The 24,805-nt window shown below is 40.7% G+C and overlaps 1 long non-coding RNA gene across 3 annotated transcripts in view; it reads right to left on the bottom strand.

Annotated features, from left to right (window-relative positions):
- The window catches only part of LOC106889538, a 231,124-nt gene that overhangs the window by 77,406 nt on the left and 128,913 nt on the right, over positions 1 to 24,805 (bottom strand). The window contains exon 1 of one of the 3 annotated variants that reach the window (XR_001412357.1): positions 4,501 to 4,617. The exons of the other annotated variants lie outside the window; for them this stretch is intronic. This is a non-coding gene — a long non-coding RNA (uncharacterized LOC106889538). Of the gene's footprint in view, positions 1 to 4,500; positions 4,618 to 24,805 lie in introns of those variants that run through there. 3 annotated transcript variants of the gene reach the window in all.

Genomic DNA, 24,805 nt, shown 5'->3' on the forward strand with positions numbered 1-24,805 from the left:
AATACTAATAAATACATTAGAAATGGTTAAAAACAGTTGAACAGAAAGTAAGTGCATTTGCTGGCAGATATTGTCTAAGGGAATTATACAAAATAGCCGTGACACGGCACTGTGGAAAACACGGTGAAGTGACTAAGATTATTGGAACTCAGCACTTGCTAAGAACTGGGAGAACAAATACACCAGATCTGCACATCCTCTCTTTTGCTTTCCACTCAAGATTTCCCAAAGTTTCAGCTGTTTTGATATCATAGAAACCTTAAAACTTGTAAAATTTTACATATCTGAACTAATAATTTAGCTTGAGTGCAGGTATATATGGAAAAAAGATCCAGGGTTATTTTGGCCTCCTAGGATCTCAGCTCAGAAGTTCTCAGCATTTGGTCTGGTAGATTGATCCGTAAAATAAACTGGTCACAAGTAAACCTGGACTAGAAAGTGATGGGTCTTACTTATTCAAGAACAAAATTCTGGTAAAACCTTGTAAATGTGGTCATGGGAGCAAGAAACGTAGGAAGCAAGACATACTTACTGACAGGATTGTAAATTAAATTAAGAGAACTCCTGAAACCAGTAAATTAATTCTGTGGTGTGATTCCTAGAGAATCCAATCCTCAAGCATAGGCAAAGTGTTTTGAGAGCCAACTGGATTGCTGGGTGCCTGCACTATACTTGGATTAACTTCATGGTTCAAGACTCTAACTTACGTGGACTAGAAAGGAATTTTCTTTTGCTTCCTGAGTCTATCATTTGGCTTCTGGAAATGGGATGACACAAAACCCAGGATGTAAACAGAGTACAGCTGTGTTTCTAGTGACGTAAAATTCTCAGATGAATGGTGTCCTGCTCACACACGAAGGATTAAGCCATTCATCAGATTTAGGATCAGGAGGACATCTGTCCTCCAAGTCAGATTAGCAGGGATCAGAGGGGTTTTATTTGCCCCAACAGTAATTTAGGGCATGGTAATTTAGCTTCTTGGGATCACACAGGAGTTAATTTTGTAAATATTTTGCTAGCACACAGACCTGAAAGACTAGTCATGTCCTCCACTCTTCTGCATTCTGCCTATGACAATTTACAGGTGCAGCTTTCAGACTTTTACTAAATCTTAAATTTCTCTGAAGCGTTCAAAATTACGATGTCTGGTGACATAGGGCGATCTATGGACTCCTCTGAGTCCATAGTACTACAGTACCTACTGTATATGGTTGCAAGAAAGAGATGATTCAGTTACCCAGATGCTGCCTGCTGATCCTGCATTCCTACTCACCTACGCGTACATACATCAAGTGCAGTGTGATCATACACACTCTTTGTTATGCCAGGCGACACGGTATTTGATAGACTTCTAAAACAGTAGGTCACAACTGAGATCTGTGAGGCTGTATCATGTGCTCTGCACCCGATTCACAAAACCTATAGAATAATAGCATTTACCAGTTTGTCAGTTCTATGTGGTCACAGTGGTGTCCATAAGAGTGAGGGCTGACAGTGGTCCATAGGTTCAAAGTTTGGAAAGCACTAGTACTCAGTTTCTACTTTCATATGTCAAAGTTACCCTGCTCATAAGGGGCAACTGCATGTGTACTCTGAAGATGTGTACTTGTACAGCTTCAGCCTTCACCCCAGTATCCCTGGGATACTGGGTCACCTTTAGTAACATGCCCTGTATCTCACAGCTCGGGTGAGTGGTATAGGTATTTCAGCCCTTAGCCTGGTGGCTTTACTCCAGGACGGGTGTCAAATTGCCACATTCCTCCCATACGTCCTGTACCCCAGCTACCATCCCTCTGACTGAAACCTGCTTCTTCTGGTGACAAATACATTCTCAAACATTCAGCCGAGAACCGAAGGGTTCACCAGCAAGAAATGAATTACACTATTCAGTACTAACTAAGATCCTAAGTGTACTAATCTTAAATAAGAGCTCAGCAGAGTGGGCTAGTGTGTCATAAGCACATTCAATATCAGTGGCACACATGCAGAGAAGCATTCTTGTAGATGGCAAATTTCATCCCCACAATTGCTAAATACTCATAATTCCTTTGTAGGATCATGAATGAATTTGAAGAGATCCTGGATGTGTTCTCATCTTTGTCCTTATCTATTTCTGAGATCTCATAACACTTCTGTGGATTGACAGCGATTCCCCTGCTATAGGTGTTGTGAAAGATACCTGTAAACCTCTCCTAAGTACCTAGCCAAAGCCGTGTCGTACAGCGTGCCAGAGATCAGAGAGTACCAGAGTATGAGGTATTTGAGAACCTCTTGTATTAAACCACGTTGCCCTGCAGAGTTCCTGAGCAGTGCTGTTACCTGTAGGTGAGCTGCTGCAACTTCTTACTCTCTTGGTTCACACCTGTTGTTTCTAGCACGCACAGCACTCCTGTCAGCTAAGCACAGAGATGTCCAAGGTACAGGAAGTACTAACAAGTCACCTTATAAATCAGACCCTGCAGGAAAACTTCCCACAACATACACATCGTGAATTCCAAGACTATTTACATGTCAACAGTAACACTATTGTATAATAGATACAACAGCATGAGCACAGACAGGTTTTCCTTCTGGTAGAGGAGATAAAAAGAAACGGCACACAATCCAATGTAGAAAAGATGGGTTTTGAGCCCATTTTCTGTACCAACTGTTTTTCATTAAAAATTTGAAGGCAGCTCAACTTCAACTGGAGAGCAAAGCAGTGTGAATCATTATGGAAATGTTTTTATAATGTAGAGCTATTTATTCTTTGATTTAGATTTAGCATTAGTGACTGATTTATAGTGTTTTTACATTTACTGTTATAACATTTTGCTTAATTCAGGTTGTTCTGTTAAGAATCAGCTAGGACACTGATGATGACTTTGAGGAAAATAAGTCACCAAACCAACAAATGCAATTTGTTTAAGCTCACTGTGTAAAAGATTTTTATGGTATAAACTGCATAAACAAGGTCAAACCTTGAATTAGTAAATATATTTTTCAAATAAAAAAAAAACCCAAAAACCAAACAACCTCTCACTCCTGAAATTATAATATTAGCTCTTAAAAGGAAAAAGACAACCAAATGAGATTTTCTTTTGTAGGTTTTCAAGTTCAAATCCAGCCTGGGTAGATATTGAAATGGTTGTCATCTCATGGGTATCTGGTGTTCTCCCCTATATCAGTTCTCTAGATCTCATTTCAAACTCACCACAGTCCTTTGCACTAAATGACAGGATGTACATGAAACAAAAAAACCCATATTGGTCCTGAAAGGACCACTACTTCTGTTACCCTCAAAAGACAGGATTGTTCCTCCTTTGGCTGTTGGTAAGCATCTCTCCACCATCTAGTTAATCCAGGCTCTCATTCAAGCATCTGTTATCCACAAAGATAACCCACTCACCAGAGTTACAAGCAATTTCTAAACCCAGACTGACTTTTACAGGTTAGACCTTAGTGGCAGCTGTTAACTCAGACTTGCAGAGGAATAACATACAATGAGAATGAAAGGGAACTGGAGAGGGTGAGGGGGAGAAATCACTTTAGTGTCCCTGGTCCTCCCCAGTCTTCTGCAATACTTAAGGGATGAGGAGGTGAAAAAATGTAGCTTCTTTCTGCATATGAGGCAGATTTCTATCAGATGGGTAAGAAGAGAAAAGCAGCTTTTTCTAACTGACATTCCCATCACATCCAACTGTGATAGTCAAGAAGGACGATTTAAGCAGTTGTATTTTCTGTTGCTCAGAAACCTATGACAAAAAATCAAGGAGGTCAGAGAAAATAGGATTTCATTAATCAAGGTGAGCAAAGAGAAGGGCCTTGAATGAAAGTTGCAGCTCTCTGAATAGAATGAAGAAGCCTCCTTCTCATGGTAGTGGGGCTGAGTCACATTAAGATTTAGAACCAGTCTATATGGCAAGGACCGGAAAAAGAAGATCTGGAGGCAATTTGCAGACTACAAGCTTCAGTGACAAAAGGTTAGTGATACTGGGAAAATCGAGTAAACTGCCTATCCATGTACAGCTTCTATTTGATGCTCTGAATCTATTTCAAACTTTGATAATCAGCAAGTCAGCGTGGACTAGAACTACTTTGTGGTGGAAATTCGATGATGGTGGGAAGGGCAAAGCTGAGGCATCAGCTGAAATGGCCCTACTGTAACAGGCCACGGGTGATAATCAGCTTTAGTCACTGACCTTGAATGATCACCTGCAGCATTCTCACTCAAGATTCAGAACCCACAGAATTTCAGAAAATTAAGAAAAATATGCAAATTAGTTTAAAAGAAAGTCTGTACAACAAAGGGCTTGGCACCTGAAGGGGTAAGAGACTCAGCGAAGAGAAATGGAGTCAGGACATTCTGTCCTCTCTGAAAACATTGGCTAGAACTTAGAAGACCTTCAAGAATGGGAAGGATTTCAAGGCAGGGAATTCTGTTCAGGTGAGTGTTATTTGACACATCAGCAATTTTCACATACTCTCTGAATGACAGACATCTATTTGTCTTGCACGTACCTGAGCAGAGCTGAACAGAAAGCAGACATCAGTGTCCCCTTCCCTGCCATTCCCAGAAGACAGTGCTTGCGAAGGTGAAACTAGAGATGATGCTTGGATGCTGCCAAAACTCACTTTTAGTTTAGAAGCAAAGAGGTTCAGCTGAGGCTGGGCCTACTGGAGCTGAGAAAGAAAAAGGGACAAAGGACTGAGGAAAAAACACCTATAAATTTTCAATTTACTAACCTACTCTCACTGCTACAAAACCAAGGGTTTATCTTGTAAAATAGTGACATGAAAGAAAGGCTGTAAGTTGCTGCTAAATGAAATGCAGATAATATCGTTGCAAGTAGGCAAAATGTGTTCTTGTATCTCCATTAACTTGCTCTGTTCCAAATTGCCTACAACAGGTGGCAGAGTCTGGATGCGATGTATTTTGTACCTTGCAACAGCTGTGAACAGGGTACACACTGAAACGTTAAAGAGACATTACTTGTCACAACTGTCTCACATGACCAAGAGCAGTTCCAGAATTCAAAATATTTCCTTGTTCTTAAGTTAAATTGGGCCACTGTGATATTCATTCTGCAATTTAATACTCAAAGGCTTTGAGAGATAAACAGATAGAAAGAAATGGGATTAGAAACCTGCAACATTTTTCAAATTTTGATAGGTTTTTACACGATATTAGCATAAGATCAGGTAAAGTGTTTTTTTAATAATTGTATTACAGACTTCATGGGGTAGTTCTGTCAGCTTTAGCTACGATGATTTACATTTGTTGACTATCTCTCTCTATACACACCCTATGTAGTTCCATACTTACAGCTTCCTCAAAACCAAATTATAATGACCAAATTGGAAATCTAGCTAAAAGGTCTGTTAACTGACTTTCAAAGTAGAAGCCAAAGCAGCTGAGTAACACTAGATTAGAGCAGGTAAAACTCTGTTTCTAAATAATCAGGGGAAACCAAAGGGAGAGAGAGTTTGAGTGAATGAATTAGATAATCAGTGAGCTTCATTTACAGGTCTTCACAGAAACATCTCTCTTTATGCAACTTGAATATAATATATACCTTTTCTGAGATTAATGCTGAAGGCTACCCAAGAAATGCACCAGTTCCTTATCGTCATCAGGAAACAATACAATATATATGGTTTTATAAAGACCATAAATACACATTACAGTAACTCCCTTCTTTGTCTATATCAAGCTCTTTGAAATGCAAAGATCCAAAACCAGAAGAGCTTGGGGGTTTTGTGTGCTCTTTTTTTTTCTTTTTAAATAAGAGTTCTAAAGCTGTTTTTCATTATTGGCAATGAAATTGTAATAATTGATACATACTTTCAAGAATATAAAGTTAATTTTAAATATGGAACTATGTATATATACAACATAGTTTATCTGCCTTCTAAATTAGAAGTAAGTCTGGGCAATAGTCCTGGTACCATTAATGTTAAATATAACAACTGTTTTCAGAGATTAAACATCCTATAACTTGATGGATGTTATACAGTTATTATATTATGTGTATATAAGATGCATCATATCATGTTCTGTGCATAAAAGATCAATGGATGTTTCTATTTTAAACATCATTTTGAAGGCGATTATAATTCACATTTTAATTAAATCCACCTTAAGTCGGAAATGTTTATTCACTGACCAGAAAATCAATCTCTTAAAAAAAATTCTGTGGATTCAAGTTTTGCTTCTACCACCATTTATTTTCCTACTTCAGCCTAGTATTAAAATTAAATAGATTTTTTAAAGCCCTAAAGGCAAAAATAAATTTACAGATACATCAACATTTTTGTATACATAGCTCCCATCTGTACATACACTTATTACTTCTTCATTGATACCGCATTTCTACCCTTCAAAATGATACTTTATAACTTTTCCGCACCAAAATATGAGTATGACTCTTGCCAGCTGTAGCACAGTGACAGCCAGACAGAATCAGTGGCAAGGACACTGAACAAGAAAAGACTATGGGATAAATCATGGCCACGTGGTCTTCATGAAACTCAACCCGTCTAATTTTGAAGCATATTCCCTCAAATCAGAAGAAAAGCAGAACTGCCAGTAAGATCTGTTGGTTATTTCTCCATTTTATTTAAAGAACATGCTTATTTGCACAGTTTGCCTTTCTGCAGCCTACTTTGTTTGGGCAACTTTAGACTTCCAGCGTAAGTCAGGCTGCTGTACCCTCCGAGAGCGCACCAGCCCTGCTCAGTTTAGGAAGGCAGGCTCCAGACAGAGCCACGGTCCCTCTGGTCTTGCTGTCAGTATGGAAAGCAGTCAAGTCTGGATTTCAGGAGAGCCTGCAACTGTCTTATATTTATCAAAGTAACCAGGTTGACTACTGAGCTTCAACTCACAGCCTGTAGACCACACACAATCCACAATGGGCACGTGCCTGACCCACAGCTCACAGCATTTCAGTCTGACACACAACTGGTGGCTGTCCTTGGGCAGCATCTGTTCTCTTCACTGTGGAGGGATGCAAGCACAGCAATTCTGACACCACTGTCTCGTCATGTCTCTGTTTGCATCTGGACCTGGCTTCTGACCTACTCACAAGCACCCTGCTTAAGTACCCTCACCTGGGGAGAAGAGTCCATGCTCTCCCAGTTACCACAATGTGCTTTTCACAGGCTAAACAAGGGGAAGACCCTCAGTACAACTGTGAGAGAATATCATCACAGGCTTTTTCAGTTTGCAATGAAAGTGGAAGCAGAATGGTGGTAATGGCAGATAACAGGCTACAGATTATTTGTTTTGATCCTATGTACTTCTACTTTATTTCATATACGGTCCAGTTAACAAGGCACTTGAAGAGTCTTGATGTGCAAATGGCCTTAAACGCCAGTACTTGCTCTTTTCCAGACTAATCAAGCTCCTCACTGACATGCTCCCATCACCTCTGCTGCAAAAGAGGACTAATTTCAGAATCAGTGAAATGGCACTTTGAAGAGACCTTCAAAGTAGCCTTGTTGATTTACTGGTTGGACTCAGATCTCAAGGCTCCTCCAATTTGTTAGCTTTTCTTCAAAGCACTTATGTTGCATTTACTAAATTGTTTCATTTATGTGTTTATGATAAACTATTAAAACATCAAAGTAGAGATTCCATTAAAATGACACATTAGATTCAATCAATACCTATGAATAACATTTCATCAATAGCTTTGCACCAGGCTACCTTTAAAAAAAAACCAGTATCCAGACATTCACAAATCCCGCGTATTAGCACAGGATTGGACCACTTTAACTCTTGCTTACAGGTCACTGGATCAGCTCTCTCCGTTTTGTATTGCAATTGCAGAAAATAGCTGCCCAGGCATCTGGCCTTTCCCAGTGGAGGAAGACAGGACGTTCCTCCCCACCATGCTGGTTGCAAGGAGAGCTTCAGCACAGCAGGGTGCTCCAGGAGGCACTCTGCAGAGGCGCTGTGGGCACCACAGCTGTGTCAGGACATGGAAGCAGATTTGTGATCCTCATTTAGTGCCCTATCAAGATGTAGGGCCCCTTTCCTTTCACAAATCCCCTGTATTGAGGTTACCAAGAAATGAGTCATACAGAGCTCTTCTCATACCATCACTATGGAGTTCTCAGGGTCAGCTCCTTGAGCCTACATATTCTTCTAGTATAACTTGAGAGTACTGAAGATGTTATTAGCCCATAAAATGCTGAAAGCTAGCTACCTTGGAAAGTGATCATGCTTAGCATCTTGAATCTTTAGAACCCCTGTGCCTCAGTTCTTCAGCCACAAAATGAGGATAAAAGATATTTCATCGGAATGTGAAAATCAGAAGTGTGCGGTATCCTACTTACAAGGTAACAGAGATAATAAACATTCCCTGGAATACTGCATGAAAAGATAATCTTGGCAAATAAAATGCTTTGGTTTAGCACTCCCTGGCTACTCACAAATTAAGCGTTCACTGAGAAAATTGCAAAAGGTATAAAGGTCAAGAGAATCAAAGTTTTAACAGGCCTGATAATATTTACTTCACCCTTCTACTACCCTAGCTGGGTGGCCCCCTTAGGACACTGGCTGATGTTATATATGGTAAAACATGCCCTGTAGGACAGTGGGTGGAATTATGGATTAGAGTATCAGCTTCTGAATTCTCTATTGTTAATGGGTTTAAATCTGAACTCTATTGTTAGGTTGTTTCAGGGTGGATTTTTCTGTGTCTAATTTCTGAACCATTACGCACACGTACATTCTTCTAAAACTGCCAGGTAACTTGGTTCGCTTGTGGAACTGAAATGTAACCTTTAATTTTACAGCCTATACTTCAGGAAATTATGCGTTTGAGCAGCTGAGACTTTTGGAAGGTGGGAGTGGTACACCAACCACATAAGAAGTGGAAAACCACAAGAGAATTCTTTGTGCTGTGAATAATGAGTCAGGAATACAGTTATGGGAAGCACATATCCCACTCTTTCATCAACGTGCAGACTCTTTCCTAAAGCTATTCTCATCCTCTGCAGCCACTGGTAAAATGCACAGACATAACCTCAGATCCAGTATAAACAAATGAAATGTAAATGTCAGTGTGGTTGTAGCTACCTCCCCTAGAGCTGATTTTGCCACAGGATTAGACTGAATGTAAATAATAGGGAAAAGTACAGCACTTTGAAAGAAACATGTCAATTTAAATTAAATAGGGCTTCTCATTTTATCTTACAAACCATGATCCAAGTAAGATTCTTTGGCTTACTGCCAGCAACCGGGCAACAGGCACTGAAGACCAACGAGTATTTGCCTTTTGTGACACTTGAAAATATCTTTGCATTAATTCACAGCTCACTATTTGCAACCCAGCTCAACATCAGCCCACTGCTGAGCTCTCACTGCCAGTCCCTTTGGTGTCTGGGATACCTTGCTAAACAGAGCATCCCCAGAAGCAAATCTCCCTGGGAGCAAGGTCACATAGGCAAGTAGATACAGGATGACTGCCAGCCTCCTACGCACTAGGGATACTTTATACAGTCCGTGTAAGTATGTAGATAGACACTCTCCCCCTCCCCAAACACCACACCCTGGAACAGCTGAAAGAACAGGCCTTAAGTCTGCTGTAACTTGTCCGGCATGTTCGGTTTTGTAGCCTCCGTTTGACTCAGACAAGGTTAAGTTCTGATTAAACCTGCCGCAGTTGGTTTGCTTCCCTAGACAAGACAAGTCAAAATTTATTGAAGCACACTCATCATGCTTTCTAAAACTTCAAAGATGGCCTCAAATAAGCAGGACAAGTCTACACAGCTATAAGTATTATTACATGAATATAATCTTTCTATCTCCAGGAATAAAAAATTTAAGAACCATTATTTATAGTGTGGGGTGGCACTAGATTGTTTTAACTCACAGAAAACATTGTTCTTAATAGTATGGCTTCCCCAAGATTAGCTTAAGCACTCCTTTAAAAATCCAGGCTAAATTTCAAGAGCTCGTCTAGATCTTCTAGGTTTGGACTAGTTTCCTCAGCTCTTCAGGAATTTTGATTCGTGATTCTTGAAATACTATTTAGCCTGATCCTACACTTTTTCCACAAAACCTTTGCTAGGAAATATACACATAGGGAGAGTTTTCCAAGTCGACTGTTTTAATTCTATTGCTATATACAGAACATAATACTGTGCACAGATATAGCTTTTTGGGGAAATGAAATTACAGATGGACACCTTGGGTGCATGGATTGGTCTAACTTACTCTGACCCACTGATTACAGCCCAAGCATACCTCAACCCCTTTTACAGGTTGACAGTGTAAAGCTGGTCTCTGAACAGGGGCTGCAGCATCAGACAGAATAAAAGAGTTGTGGTCATTTCTAAAATAATTGTTTTATAAAGTATTTAATAAATAGTAACAGTATTTATATTTAAATATTTAATGTTTCAAATGACAAGATATCCATCTGATCAGGATATGCTTTGAAATTTCACACAGCATTTCCAGGCATGTTTTCTCAGCACACGCAAACCAAGATTAGAGCTTTTTCAATACAACTATTCATATTAAAGCCTCAGACGACACACTACAGGAAACTGACATCTCTGACATTGGTAATATTGAGCCATCAGCATCAACAGAACAGTATCTTTCTTGTTTGATAGTGTTTTAAGGCAATGCTATGACAATTATACAAAGAGATATGCACAACAACAAAAAGGCTTACTGGAAGCACCAGAGCGAGACTGTGGCTGACAAGACCCATGAGGCTGAAGGAACCGCTGGCTCTGGGGGTGAGCCTGCCTTACACATCTTTCTCCTCTCAGTGGGGAGCAGCACTGGACACTACAGCATGACTGAACACAGACCTGTCCAGCAGCCGTAATAAAATAAGGAGTGAGATCAAATCAAAGCAGAAATGCAGCCATTTTATCCCATTCTCCTAAGCACTTGGGTTGCTAAAGCTGCTGCAATTGCCTTAGGCAAAGTTTGACCCACTGACTGTCCTGAAATCAAATATGGTGGTACATTTTGGAAAATACAAGCTCTACACACACGTCTCAGACACTTTTGAGAGACATTTAGTTCAAGTAAACTGCCATGGAATAAGCACAATTACATTTCCTCCTACACTATCCTGTAACTCAGTCACATTCTGGTTTAAACTTTTGACTCATTCAATTTTTATGCTGCTTGTTCATTTTATAATCCAGTTGTTATATGTTTCACTTTCATTACTTATTTTCTTTTGCAATCATCCTAGGATAGGGACTAATTATTTTAATAGCTCTCATTACAACATGCTGGTGCATTTGCTTTTCTTTTTTAAATGGAGTTATGTTTATACAACCTCTTCTTTTTTTTTTTCTTCTCACTAAACCACAAGAGAAATCGCAAGCTCTGTTATGGGTTATAGAAATAAACAGTGCTTTTAGCAAGCTTTCCAACAGCAAATCAGGGAAATAGGAGTGAGCATGATGAAAGGGTTGGAAAGACTCATGCCCAAGAAATTAAAAGGATACAAAAACCGGCAACATCACTGCATCTAACTACAATTCACTAAAAAGGTGTGAAAGTTAACGAAAGCTTGAAAATAGGACCACCCTGCAAATAACTTTATCAAATATATGAGCCTGAGAAGGACACGTGTACAATATAAAACAGCAAATATTAAGGCAAAATAAAGTAACCCCTGTGTGTATGCATACACATCTGCATGTGTAATCATCTAACTTCTCATCTGCAAGGTGAGAAATGTTGATGAGCAAATAGATTTTCCCTCACCCAGACCTTTGCTGCTTGTACAGCTCTGACTATAAATAGTCCCTTCTGCGAACAGCTTTTGAAGTCTTAGGAAGAGGAGAAGGGTCTTGAAAAGAGGAAGGAAGTTCCTTTAGAAACCAGCAAGAGACAAAGGTAGGTGTCCAGATACTTGGACACAACAGATCTTTACGTTGCTGGCTGACCTTACAGACCTACTCCCTCATGTGTATCGTTTGTTCATTCATACACCTGCATCTGCCACACACACACATTTCATTCACAGAATGTGTGCTGGAGAGTACAAGCCTTCAGAGGTTCCCCTGTCAAAAAAAGAAAAAAAAGAAAAAGTATTTGCTCACCCTGTTAAAAGCAAACCAACCAACCCAACACAGACTCAGAGAGGAATGCAGACTGGTAGGGACCTCTGAAAGTCTCAGCTCCCTGCTCAAAGCAGGGGTACCTTGAAAGCTCAATCAAGTGGCACAGGACCCCTTCCCATAAAGTCTTTACTGACTCCAGGGATGGATCTTCTGCAGCCTCTGTTGAGACAGCCTGACCTCCGGGTTAACCACCCTCTTGGGGAAACATTTTTCTTTATACCTAGAGAACTCGATCCTTGCTCTGACTTCTCCTTTTGCTGTATCCACCTCTGAGAAGAATCTGCCCTGGTCTTCTCTGTGGCCCCCGGGAGGTATCTGAAGAGGAAAATTCCATCCTCTCAGTCTACTCTTTTCCACACTGACCCACCATTGTGGCCCTGATCTGGACTTTCCCCACAGTGTCAATATTGTCCCAAAACTGGACATGCAGTGTTCCAGTGAAGCCTCCCAAGCGGCTCAGCAGAGGACAATAGTGCATCCTTGTGCTTGGCAGCTACACTTTTGCTCAGGACATGGTCAGCCTTCAGCACTTCAAGGGCATGCTCCTGACTCATGCTCTCCTTCTTACCCACTGGGACCCAGCCCCTTCTCGGCAGGGCTGCCACTGGCTTGCCAGCCCCAGCTTGAGCTTCCTACGGTTCCTAGCAGACCATCCCTTCAGCTTGCCAGGGCCTTTCTGAATGACAAGGAGGGACCCGTATCAGGAGTCCCTCTGAAGGCCTGTGACCTTCCAGCATGTCATCAGCTCCCTTCAGGTTGGTAGCACCCAAGAACCTCCTGAGGGTGCACTTTGTCCCATTGATCAGGTTGTTGCTGAAGATGTTAGTAGTGCCAGCCCCAGAAGTGACTTATGAGGTACACTGCGTGTAATGAGTCTGCAGCCAAAGTACTAACCACTGGCCTTTTGATCCTTTTAATAGTTCAGCCACTTCCCCCCCAATTTTGTAATTCTATTTATTTTAGTCTGTATTTCCTCAAGTTGAGTATGGGGATACTACACAAGACAGTGTTGAAAGCCTTCCTAAGATAAATCCACTCTCTGATCTCCCCTGATTTACAGAGCCAGTTATTTTAACACAGATGGCAATCAGGTTGATCACCTACAATTTGCCCCTCAAAATATGTATTGGCTGTTCCCAATCCCATTCTCATCCTTCACATACCTGGAAATAGCGTCCATGGGAATTTGCTCCATAATTTTCAGGGCTCAGGAGACATAAGGCTGTCCAATCTGTAGTTTGCCAGATGTTCCCTTATGTCTTTTTTGAAAATGGGTGTACCGTTTCCTTTTTTCCAGTCTAAAGAAACCTCCCCCGATTTCTATGATCTCTCAAATATAAGAATTCAGTTTTGCAACGACATTTGCCAGCTTCATCAGAATCCTTAGATGCAACCCGCCTTATCTGATAGACTTTATACATGCAACTTACTTACATAGTCCCTAACATAGTCCTCCTCTACCGAAGTCTGCTCCCAGAAATCTCTGTTGCTAGGCATGTAGATCTGGGAAGCCTAGACATACTTAGCTGGGGTAAATACATACACAAACACAGACAACGCATCCAGAGTATTCAAATGGCAACTATATCCATAAACCTGCCTACTTGGCACTGATAGCAACCCAGACAATTAAATACAGCAAGAGACATAATTAAAACTGCTTACAGTACATGAGGGGATTTTTGTTAGCAGGAGGATACTGGCCTAAAAGAGCACTGTTTATCTAAGAACAGAAAGATACGCCCAAAACCCATCTAACCCCAGAGGACTTTATACTTGGCTACTAATAAATGCAACGTGGTATTCATAGGGGGCTATGCTGATACTGAATGCTTGCAATGAGCTGATTGTCCAGTCAGTGCATCTCACACTGAGAAAACGAAATCAGATTTGGACATTCGCCAGTTCAAATTTCAGTTTGAATTCTGTGCCTTTTTCTTGTTTTCCAAACTCTGTCACCCTGTGCGTGTGCTGCGTTTGAAGCACGTTGACACTCTCCGCCTTGATGCAGCTGGCACCCCAGATCAATTACTGGACACCCAACTTGAAAACACTTGAAAGGAAAACCACAGGGCTATGGTTGGCTCCCAAGCCTGCTGCATATTGGCTGACCCAGCATAGCTTCATCCCAGTGGAGTTCCTTTGTTTTGTATCTCTTTGCTGAAAACCATGGAGATTTCCAAACACCCTGTGTATTAATTTGATTTCGCAGTGGCTATCACAACGTTGACATGGTAATTAAAAAACATTATTTCCTAAGATGCAATCTGAACTTTGAAAGCAGCCTTTTTTTGGTTCCTCTATTTAGTCTGGTCCGCTTCCAATTCTCAACTTCCTTTTGATCTTCCTCTGCAGAGGTGCCCAGAGCGGCACTACCGCAGGTCAGTGATTCTGATCAGTAACCAATAAGACTGTCAGCACTTGGACTTTATTTGGCGTTTGGTTTAGTTCCTCAAGATCCAGTCTGGATTAAGGCCCACCCTGCTGCATATACAGATAGATTAAAAACAACTCCCAGGTTCTTTTAGTCAAAAAAGCAAACGATCGCCGCTCACTGCGGCGGTGATTGCTCTATTGAAGAGGAGGCTGCCAGCACCGATTATGCAAACAGACCTGGTGGCAGGCAGACACCTTGTGCCAACAGCAGCCAGCGAGCTCAGGCTGTTGCTATCACTTACACACAGCATCTCTGCAAAGGACATGCAAAGTAAAGCCCTGCTGTCCACCGCTAAAGGGGACAGACTCTCATACTCCCAAGTAAAGGTGGCAATATCCTGCTATATCGCGACACCAAGTATACCCATGGTAACAGCAGTTCTGGAGCAAGCTCTCCCTGCTTGTCTGCTCCCCAGACAGCACCTTTTTAGATACCAAGGTAGGCTACAGCCGTGTGCCTGAAGCTTGATGTCAGTTCACAGTATTAATGAAGCCATTAAAGGTTTTCATTTTAGAGAGTGCTTTATGGTTTTGATATCTGGTCAGCTTCTAATCAGGTAAATCTAATGTCAGAAGAACTAAAAAAGATTCCCTCACTGTTCATTTTGGCTGCACACGGTCATGCAGAGTAGTTTTGTCTTTATTTAAATACTAATAAAAAGAGACAGCTCCACATTATGAATATGTCCTCATACTTCATGCACAGCCAACATTTTTACATATTCATAGCCAACTTGAAGGCAAACAGAAGGACCTGGCTACTAGCATTTTTCGTTAAGAGCAGACTGAGCATTCTTCTCCCCTTAGTATTAAGTTTTGTCATGATTTAAAGGCCACCAAGTTAAGAAAAGATGAACCGCTCATCACTCCTGTGTGTTCCATGAAATTACCATTTATACATGAGGAAAAAAACCTGCTTGTTACATCGAAACACCTAATGACATTTGCCATTAATATTCAGTCCTTTGTTCTCACTTTGCTCCAGTTCTGGCAGCAATTCCCCATGACCACTGCAAAAGGTTTCATTAGGTTATCCTTGAGAAGCACTTTCATTTGCCATAGAAATGACTGGAAGGATAACTTAGTTGCTCAGTAGTGGGCTCTTCTCTCCCTCCCCCTCCCTACTCCCTTCATTTAATTTAAGGAAAACAATAAGAGAGACTTAACTCTGCTTCTTCCCCTCTCTTTCAGATATGATGAAAATAAGATAAAAACCCTCTGTCAGGTCTGTCACTAAAATTTCAGTTTATTTATTGTGAAATAACATGGTTTTCCCAAGGGAGAAAGCTATTCAAGCTTCTCCCATCATCAACATACGCTAAAAGGGAGGGAGAATTGCCTGCTCTTGATCAATAAATTCTTTTGTGCCAATAGATGTGAAAATTTCAGGTAAAATTTTTCATGTATATCATTCAGGAGAACAATTTGTAAATGACCTAATGACTGGCTTATTTTTCCCCTATAGGAACTTCTGTGCCCTACTGCCAGTACTGCTGAGAATATTTCTGGGAGAGACAATAATGAATCCTGACAACATTTGGACATCTCTTCTTTCCTCCTCCCTGATAGTTCTTCTTTTTTCCTTTTCCCGTCTTAAAAAAAAAAAAAAATCCTCTATCCCTCAGCTGTATTTTATATTCTGCTTTTTGTTTCCTTATGTGTCCCTTATTCTTTATTCCCCACCCCCACAAGAGCTAGTGGGCATTCCTCCCTCCCTCCCTCACTGTGAATGCCATTACCCTAGGGACATCAGGAAAATTTCCAGATGTAAACAAAAACATAAATCCCTTCGCTTCTCTGCTCCTACTTTCTTCTCTTCTGCATTTCCCTCCCCCCCGCCCCGCTTCATAAGTACTTTTGTATGTTTAGCCACCTGCAGAGACTGAGGGTGGAAGACATGAAATCAGAAGCAAACAAAACCTCTGCTTGCTTTAGCTTAGTCATTAATAGCACCATTAGCTTATTGAACTCCAGGATATATCATGTCACAGTTCATGATTCAGGGTCTCTCAACTGCTCTTGCATTGTTTATATCCTGAGTCAGAGTCTTTCAGATAATTTAGGCTTAATCATTCTTCTGCAACAACAGTCTTATGGGTGCCATTTAATCAAATCTATCAGTCATGCTGCAAGACATCTTGAGGTTTCAGAGGAATCACCAGACACTGACTTAGCATTTATTTACTTGGGGGAGTAAAATTGTTATTTGTGCTTCAGCTCGGTGAAAATGCTAAATGTCAAGGAAGCTGAGTGACCTGAGGTATCTATATCTGTTTTGCCGATTTGGGAGCAGGGAGCTTGACTGGATAGCAGAAATACAGGAATGAGGAAAGAATCCTGACCTCAAACAGCAGCCATGAACCAACTGCTCTGAATTAGTGCGCACGATTTGCTTGGCTTTCTTCTGTGACCAGACCAATGCAGACAGAAAATCAAGAAAGTATTATCCATCAAAACTGTAAACAACTGAAAAAAAATCCTTACTCCAACGTGTTGCTACAGCACCTGTCATCTGAATGCTTTTGAGAAGTATTTTACAACAGGGATGTATTTATATTTACACTCTCCCTTCCTCTCTAATTGGGATAAGAGAAGAAGTCATCCATAAGCAGGAAGACTAGCCAGTACATTTGTGTAATATCTTAATTCCATAAGCAAAGAATAAAAACATCAACAGCCTGATCCTGGGTTCATACATGATCCACAAGTCTACCTTTTGTGACATCAGTCTTGCAAAGTTATCAAAGCAAAATATCAAGGGAAGGGTCAAAGAGCCCATGCTGCAGGGAGAAACTGTGCCCTTTATTTCAGATTAGTTTTTAAAGACTTGAGAATACTAAGGGAGGATCCAATCATCTAGTAGAAATGTATTTTAGAAGAGGGGTTTTTTTTAATTTAAAAACCACACACACACTCTTACTATTGTTTTGTTGTAGGAAACATTACACTTAAGCAATGGTTGGCAAGGAAACCAGCCTCTAATGTGTTGTCTGCCAATTCAGGCACACAGTCAACACAGATACACAGGTATCCTTTACAGCCCCAAAGAATAAATCTGAAGAAAATCTAACCATCCATTGTCGTTATTTATTAAAATGGTACTTAAGTATTTTTTATCTGCTTTTGATTGGATGGAGGAGTATCACATAGGACCTGATTCTGGTATTAATGCTCCTGGCCATACTAGGAAATTTATTTAGACAAGAATTAGTAATTTCCCAAAGCTAATTGATATCCCTGAGTCAAACACTTTTTAAAAGGTTGGTCAAATACTCTTCCTCGACAGTCTCATTTGGCTGACAACTTCTAGAGAAGTAATATTTAGCAAACAACATAGTGTCTTTCACGGGAACAAACTTCTCATCCTGCTGTAAGATGTAAAAAGTATGAAAAACTTTCTCAGGTTATGTAGAACAAAATATTTTGCTTCTAGATCACAAACAACCTACAGATGGCTAAGCAATTTAATTCCTTAGTATCTGCAAATTTCTGTAAAGCACAGAACACTATTAATCTTTGGATTATGGATGGGGAAACCAATACAAAAATAATTGAGCTTCACTAAGTACTTGCAGCAAAACAAGGAACAAAACTAATACCTCAAAGGTAACAGCTTGGCATGTGGATCCTACAACCACCCTTCCCTAAAGAGTCTCCATGCTTCTGATTCATGCTGTCAGTAAGAACAGTGGAATAGTTTCCTCAGCCTCTAGGAGACAACTCCCTCTTCAATTCTCAGAGAATCCTGAGGATGGCTGAGTGTTTCCTGCCTACCACTGTTGCCTGGTCCTTGGGAGCTTGTCATCCACTCTCTGTCTTGGGACCTTCCCTTGCACACTTTGTACAACATTCATCTGGTTTGCTTTCAAACCTCGTATGATAGACGTACGTATCTATCTCATCCACTTCCTTTCCCTAGTGTTTACTGCTGCACTAAGCCTCAGCTCTGTTTGTCAACCGTGGAGGGCTCAGCATCCTGGGGTACCAGACTGTAGTCAATGTTCTCTCCCACAGTTCATCAAAGACATGAATTGACAACTCCTCACAAATATAAGGAATTAAAGCACGCTAATAGCACAACTCTGTTTTCCAGTATTTGCATGGAGTTTGTCAGGTTGTAGCAGCTGTTCAAAAGCTGCTGCATTTTTTTCTGTTCTCATAGAGCCCCCCCTTGCCCATGGACCTGGTCAAGTTGGTGGTCCACAACACTAGCCAGGAGAAATTCAACAGTTGAGGATGCAATCTCTAAGCAGAATTTCTTTGGTCTGAGTCTCTGGGCTCCTTTAAAAAGTAGAGGAAACTGTTAGGGAGGGTGTCTGCTCAGTGTGCTCTCTAGATGCCTTTGTTCTGCTGCTGTGCACTAAAATTTGGTCTTAGTTTCATGTTCTTTGTGTCCTGGAATGAATGAAAGCAAGCCTGCAGTGCCTTTTATCACCCCTAGTCTAATTGGTCTTATCCTCAGTTTTACTTGCAGCTAGCTGACAACCACATATGCTAAGTTTTTCCTAAAATGTACTTCTTCACATTTTTCTGGCAATCTCCACTGCATTTTTGAAAAATAACTGTTTATGCCTTCAGTGACAGAACTAAGAGAGTAACACTTCCAAAACAGTAATATCAGCACACAATGGAGTTCACAGCTGCTTTCCAAGACAGGGTTTGCCACATTTGCTTTGACCATGTTTTGCTGTTTAAAAAGAGCATGTTTGCCGTTATTTGAAGGGATGGAATGAAGTGCTTTTAAAGTAATTGGTCTGCGCAGGAAATCAAAAATGCCATTTAGGAAACAGACAGGACACTACTTGTTTACACATCTGTTCAGAAACAAGCTTACACTTGCTCATTCACACCACCAACCTTGACCCATTGCTTAGCAGGGCAGCTGACCCATAAGGAATTTGGCTACCTGACCAGCATGTTACTAACCAAGAAAACATTTATGGCAGTGCCTGTCGCTTTTGTTGGCCAACAGGTAACAACAGCAAGTAACCAGCACTCTCAATTGCTACCTTAACTGTGGTAGTGGTGGTTTAAATTTATGTTTTAATTTCATAAAGTTTCAAGCAATGCTGAAAAGTCTCATACCCATGAGCTGTGAATGAGCTGTGCATGTATCTATTTAGTGACACTTTATGGCAAGTACATTATAAAAATACTCTTCAGCTACTTATTACTTTGCATTAATAAAACTTGTATTTGTTTTAAGATTCTAGACGTTCTAGGAAACATGTAATCCAGCTTTAGAAACTGTAGTGGTTTGAAAAATGAAGTTCATAGGTTCATTTTTCACAATGCCAGAGACAACTAGGCCCATTAAAATCATGCCCATACACATCAAAGACACTGTCAAAGACAAGAATGAGTTGAGTGAGATGCTGAAACATCGCAAACAAAGTGAGCGTGCTGTGCTCTGACTAACAGAGGAAAAACCCACTTATTTCAGAAGGCAATGGCACTAATAGGAGAGAGGCTGTGGACAGACAGGCATATCTGAGAAATCCTTCTGAATACTAAGGGTAGTAAAGAACAGGTTGCCTAAACCATTCTTAAATGCCTAGACTACTATGCTATTTCCATAGTGTCACAGTTTAACTCCAGCCAGCAACAGAGCACCACACAGCCACTCGCTCACTCCCCCCCAGTGGGATGGGGGAGAGAAGCAGAAGACTAAAAATGAGAAAACTCATGTGTTTAAATAAAGACAGTTTAATAGGTAAAGCAAAAGCCATGCACTCAAGCAAAGCAAAACAAGGAATTCAATCACTCCTTCCCATCAGCAGGCAGGTGTTCAGCCACCTGCAGGAGAGCAGGGCTCCATCACACTAATGGTTACTCGGGAATACAAATGCCATAACTCCCAATGTCATCCCCCTCTCCCCTTCTTCCCCCAGCTATACGTGCTGAGCATGACATCATATGGCATGGAATATCCCTTTGGACAGTTGGAGTCAGCTGTCTCAGATGTGCCCCCTCCCAGCTTCTTGGGTGCTCCCGGCCTTCCTGTTAGCAGGCCAGTATGAGAAGCTGAAAAGTCCTTGACTGCTTAGCAACAACTAAAATATTAGTGTGTTATTCTCATCCTAAATCCAAAACACAGCACTTTACCAGATGCTAGCAAGAAAATTAACTCTCTCCCAGCCAAAACCAGGACACATAGGCAAATGTCTTTCAAGAATACTTAGATAAAGCTGATCCTCTTATGGAGCAGAGGGAAAAACAAAAAAAAAAACCCAGCTGTCACCACCCTTTCCTGGAGAAAGTTCCAGTGTAACCACCATCAGGTCCCTTGCCAGTTTTTTCCATTTGCCTCATCACTCCTTAACTCCTGCTCTTCCTGTCTTCATTATTTCTACCTTCTCTCTGAGTTCATGCATCCTCGGCCTCATGACCAACCTGCAGACCTGGTCTCCCTGAAGCCCTGCAGCTAGGTCCTCACAGCAGTGCCTTAAAACTGAGGTAGGACTATAAGAAAAAAAAATAATGTTAGAGTTGATGCTGAGGCCTCCTTGGTACAGAAGAGGTACTCTGCTGCTTCAAAATTGTCTTTTTTTTAGACTACATCCCTTTGTGATCTTCTGGTAGCACTGCCTTCCCCTGACAGTACAGTCATGGGTACACAACCCAAGCTAATAAGGCGGGAAGAGCCTTTTACTTTGTGCTCTGTTGCATGTCTCAGCTTTACAATCTGTGCTTCTCACTAGGAAAAACTGATGGGCTAGGCAATCTCTCAATAACCCCTCCAGCCATATTTCCATTCTTCTGTTCTCCTGTGATTTACTAACAAGAAGATAGATTCATGAAAACTGAAGCAATGACTGAAAGGAAGGAAAAATCCCTAAAATAAGGGGTGGGGTGAGGGAAGCAGATTCAAAAGAGGAAGAGGACCAAAATCTTTATTATCAAGAAATACAGTGGCTCAAATATTCAAACATGGCTTTTGAAAGTTTGCCTAGAATCCTAAATTTTGTAAGTGCTGAGTACTTTCACCTGCCATTAATCGTTACCTTGGCACTTGCAAGTCCCATCACTGAATGAACTGCTCTGAAAAGAAAGACCCATTTTTTCCTTCCAGTGCCTGAAGTGACTGATGTGGATGCAGGTGTTTAATTTTAGACACACAGACTTGAAAAATACAAGTGATTAGTTCCAGGGTTAGTTCCCAGATAGATTTACTACAGCTAGACAAAAAACAATATCCATCTGCTTTACATCTTACTAGGAAAGTAGACAGGTAAGATAAAGCTGGTTTAGTGAACTACTGAAGAGCCCTCACTCTGCAAAAATACCGGACTCCAGAACATCTCCTAGGTAACAGCCATCTTGGCCTTAAATAACATAGACCCACTCTGGTCTTTATATTAACATGAGGCACTTTTTATCATGAGTGTCTGGGCACAGTTAGAAAAAGCCGCAACCACTGAATTCCCATTGAGCAAAACTGTGGCTCCAGCCCCCTCCTTGATTGCTTCAAGGACAGGGAGCGGTTGCTGTTACTTCAGACTATACACCACGGTCTATGCTACTAAAACACTCTCTCCCAAAACCTTATCCCAGGTTCAGATTTAAGAGCCTCTTTTATTCACTCTTGTTCCAAAAAACCTGACACATGCAGATCTCCCTTGTAGAAACAGGCTTCAAATGCTTTGAGACACAGATTAACAAGTATGGTGTATCTTGCTCACTGCAGTACTATATTAATAATAAATATTAATTTACATCCCCACAATAGGGAAAACTCTGACAGATCAAACAGCCCTGAAGCATTTGAGTGTGAAACCACCTGAACCTCTTCATGACAGTGATATTCCCGAGGGACTTGTCCAATTTAGGAAGAAGTTACCAGTTCGGAATAGAAAATAACATTTTTATTCAGACATAACTATATGCTTTACTGCAGGGTGTCTGGCCTGTGTGCTCAGGAAATGAAAGGAGGAACCCTGGTGCATTTGCCTGCTCCCCATAGGGGAACATTCTGAGAAGAAACTCCTCTTGTGGAGCTCCTGTCGCTGACCAGCCAGTCCCAAAGCACGAGGAGAGGCTCTCGATGGGGTTAAATGCCAACTAGGAGAGCTTATTAGTCTATTTTATAGTGGTATTTTTCAGGAAAAAACCTAACAAGGGACATGATGAAAAACAGCAATGACACAGGGAAGAAGAACATTTAACTCTTAACTTTGAAGGGAACATATTTTTAACCCTCTTGAGGGAACGGTTGCTTTTTCCATCCAGTTTAATAAAACTGATCACAGAGAACTAATTTCTGCTAGGTAAATAGCAACTGGTACATCAATTTCCTGTCGGCAGCTGCACTTTCAACAGTTTCAGTCTTTCATTCAAATGTGTGAATGCTTTGCTTAAATTGCACATTTCTCATTTAGTGTACCTTGAAAATATGTACTGTCACTCACTCAATCTCTGAGAAGAGTTTGGCTGTGCTGTGGTTTGCATAAAGCAGCACTAGAGAGGACCATTCAAGCAGATAAGAGGAGACATTAGAACACATGCAGGTAGAGTTTGGGAGAATTAAAAAAAGCCTCTGCCTACAATTTTGTGTAGTAAATGAGGCATCCAAAAGCCTAAGTCCTAAATCAGCTCACCAAATCCACTTGATTTCTCTCAAAGGTTAAAGGCTAACTATTTGTGTTAGAAAGTAAATTATCACATAGACTCAACAGGCTTAAAAAGATAAAAAGTGTCTCTTAAAAAAAGCCCAATTTGGAAGTCTTAAACATAGTAATGAATTAATGCAAACCTTCAGAAAATTCTACCTTGCTGGCCAATTCCTGTAAGTAACCTTTCTTTTTGTTTCTGACTGCTCCCTTATATTGACAGGAAGAAACCAGGATGTCATTTACTTAACCTCGCTAGGATTTCTCATTTGTAACTCCAGTGGTGCCATTTCTCCTCCCCTCCAGTCTAGGAGCTGTGTGATTTATGTGTTTTCTCACCACTGGCTGCTCTGGGGATTCCAGAACTCCTCATGTACCAAGCTGACATTTCGCCATCAGCTCTCAGTGGAGCCCAAGAACAAGTTACATGACAGAATGTCTCTTGGATAAAACTAGGACTTTTCAAAAATTCCCAACTAAGGGTTTTTTTGGTTTGTTTCCTCCCCTCCCCCAAAAAAACCCCACACCTGTTTGCTGAAATTTCATCTTTTTAAAGTAGTACTCAGTTTTGGAAAAATATGTAGATTCCACTACAGATAGTTCCGTTTTCAAAACAGTTATTCAAAATATAATTAAATTTAAAATTTCATTAACATTCTTGTTAAAATAAAACTTGTTTTTCCATAATGACACTGTTTTAGGAAGGCATTTCACAAACTTCCCCCCTGCCCAAATTCATCGTTCTTATTTTTGCTTTGAGACAAGACAAACTTTAAAGACATGACAGTTCCTACAGAATGGAAAATTCAGGTTTTGTACTTTCAGAGCAAAGGCAGTTATTAAAAGGATAGGTCATTTGACTGCCCTTGTTTTTCTTTGATGTGTACTGTCTATATGTGTATTCACATTACTGGATGTAGCACAATGCAAACGCTGGAAGCTGGAGACTTTTTTACCCTAACCTTATCAATAGCTTATCTGAAGCCACGCTTCACTAAGCATAGAGTTTGTGATCCCATAAAAAGGAGTAGCAGTTAAGAAGTGAACACATAATTAGACACATCACCATAACAAAAATCCCCAGTGCACATCTTTTTCCTTCGAGTGTTTTTCTAAGTGTTGGTTTATACTGTGTCCAATTTCAAGCAGTACCCCAGCATTTACCTACAGGATGGCAGAGTTCCTAGGAAGAATAAAGACTGAAGATCTTACCATCTGACCTCCCAGAAGCAGCATCACTGCAAAGTTTCAGCAAGCACTGTGTGTAATAAATGTGCGAGCAGAGCTCACATGGTAGCTATAGTGCATTCTGCAAGGATGCCATCAGTGATGCTTCAGTTCTGGCTGAGCAATCAGGATGTTCCTTCCCAGCTATCTCGTAATGCCTTTGCACACAATTGGTCATCCAGGGAGGAACCCGCCATGTTGGAACAGATGGTTCCTGAACCAGTTGGCAATAAACTCAAAAATAGGAGTCCTCCTCAAGCATCTTGCACTGCTAGTATGAACCACACAAAGCAAAGCTCATGTTTCAAGCATGCAAAGCAGTCATAGATGGAGATGTGCAGTGAGAAAACAAATGAAAACACAGGCAGATTCATAGCTTCATTTAGAAGAAACTTTGACACTACATTTAGTAAGAATTTGGAATTATTTCTGAGTCTGTTTTTGTC

The sequence above is a fragment of the Calidris pugnax genome, unplaced genomic scaffold (assembly GCF_001431845.1).
Source record: "Calidris pugnax isolate Ruff unplaced genomic scaffold, ASM143184v1 scaffold15, whole genome shotgun sequence".
Taxonomy (NCBI): Eukaryota; Metazoa; Chordata; class Aves; order Charadriiformes; family Scolopacidae; genus Calidris; species Calidris pugnax.